Below are 2,098 nucleotides of genomic sequence, written 5' to 3' on the forward strand. Positions count from 1 at the left end.
TTTAACATTTTGTGTCGCCTATAATTTGATCGCTCTAAGTTTCTTTGTTTGCTTTACGGCTGCTGCCAATTCCCAATTTCCAATTAGTGCCATATTTTTTGGTAGAATTGATCAAGGAAAAAAAAATGAGACAAGTACCAAATATACATCAGTTTTTTTAGAGTCTGCGTGGTAGATCCTAAAATGTCAAAGGCAAATTACCACATCAGTTATCAAAATACAAATTTGCGTAACAATTTTGCCCACTTGCTTGTACACGCTCATTGAACCAAATTCAAGGTTACTAGGAAAATCAGAATATGGACTAAAATCCAAGTGGCATGCTAAAAATTTCCCAAAAGATAAGAAAATTACACAACTGATCTCCATACTTTGACCTAACCTCTGTCGATTCTCTAGACGACGTCCCCACGTGTCAACACTCATCTAGCATGATTATCTCGCCAAATTCTACACATATGGCATACTTGATCTTGGAAGAGGATCACTCCATTAAACTATGTCCTACTCCTACCAATACTTTTCTACACCATTTACGGAAGTGGTAGCAAAGTAGGAGGTTAGTAACTGGACAAGTAAGAAAACTCTTACCACTTCGTCGACCATTGCTACTTCAAGAATAAATGTAGCTCGGCAATATATATCACTCGTGTTTTACGATAACTCCTTCAAAAATGCCATCAGATCCAAAGTTCGGTGCAAAGAGCCTTGGATCAACAGGTCCCGGGAGGCTGAAAGAGAGTGTGAATGGTCCAGCTGGGCATAATTGCTGCAATTTCATCTCAAATACACGCGAACGCTTCCTTATGGGATTTCCACCACTTGCTCTTACACTTTTTCGGAAACCTTTCTGACGGAATTACCATTTCCATTAGAGATCTTTTCTGTCTTTGTTTCATTGCCATCATCGTTCAAGCGATTTGCTTCACTTTCTCCACCATCCAGGTAGTCATGTTGATATCGTATAGCTTGACCTATATCAATTCTCAAGACCATTTATACCAGATAAAGATTTGAACTTTTCGAGAGCAGTGTCTTCCATAAATAATGTAACAGGATCGTCAACCAAAACATGAAGATCCAAAGGAAAAAGATGTGTGAACTGGCGCCAACTATCTTTTGCCACCCCTGAACTTGGCAAAGGTAGGCTGCCCTTTAAATACTCATGCAATCCAAATGAAACGCTGAGCATCCCAGGTTATCAATATTGACATCAGGACCCAAGTAATTTCCCATTATGAAGTTGACTAGAAAATGCTGGGCCGCAAACGATGGTTTCAATGAAGTTTTACGAGGGTCATCTTTTGGTTCTAAATCCATGCTCCTAGCTTATTCTTCTAAAATACCAAAAATATTGAGATCCAAGTACGCATGTAAATCCAACTAACTTCATTACATAAATAAATGATTCAAAACAACGTATTGAAATGAAATTTCTCTTCATGGTATCAAGATAAGTATACATTCCACATGCATAGAATACCTTTGTTCTTACTTCCATACAGTTTAAAACCGAAAGGCGTAGTTTTTAATACAGAAGGTGCATTCGTATCAGTTTACAGTGTTAGACCATGTCAAGGTTGATACTCACACATGGATTACAGGTCAGATATACACATCTAACTCATATCCCAATTGCATATTATTATAAAATTGGGATTCTGGGTACATAGAATCAAACTCGGGGTGGGCTACATCAAATTCTGGATACAAAAATATTGAAATAAATAAATTTGCGTGTTTTCATTCGTTTAGTTTGGAGTTAGCAAATGCATAACAACGAACTGAGAAAGCAGCAACATTTCAAAAAATAAAAAACTAAAAACAAATGGCAAGCACTAACCAGCAAATGTAATCTACATTAAGCCCTCAATCAAAAAGCAATTAAGTATCAGAAATTAAAGAACTAGAAGTAACCTGGGGTTTGTAAATGAGCCGATTGAAGAAGATAAGAAGAAGAAAGACCGGAGAAAAGGTTACCAGAGAGAGGACTGGAGATGGGTCGGTTTAAACAAAAAACTAACAGGAAGAAGTGAACGCTGCTGTCTGCTGACGTCGAAGAAGAAGACGAGAATAAAGCAAATGTAAGAGAGAGGGG

The 2,098-nt window shown here is 37.6% G+C and overlaps 1 pseudogene; it reads right to left on the minus strand.

The window, feature by feature from the left end:
- Positions 1-215: 215 nt before the first annotated feature.
- On the minus strand, positions 216-1,393 carry LOC125473656 (annotated as a pseudogene).
- Between the last annotated feature and the right edge of the window lie 705 nt (positions 1,394-2,098).

Source organism: the organism of the source record quoted next, unplaced genomic scaffold (genome assembly GCF_019419815.1).
Source record: "Pyrus x bretschneideri cultivar Hongxiangsu unplaced genomic scaffold, Pyrus_bretschneideri_v1 Contig91, whole genome shotgun sequence".
In the NCBI taxonomy this organism is placed as follows: domain Eukaryota; kingdom Viridiplantae; phylum Streptophyta; class Magnoliopsida; order Rosales; family Rosaceae; genus Pyrus; species Pyrus x bretschneideri.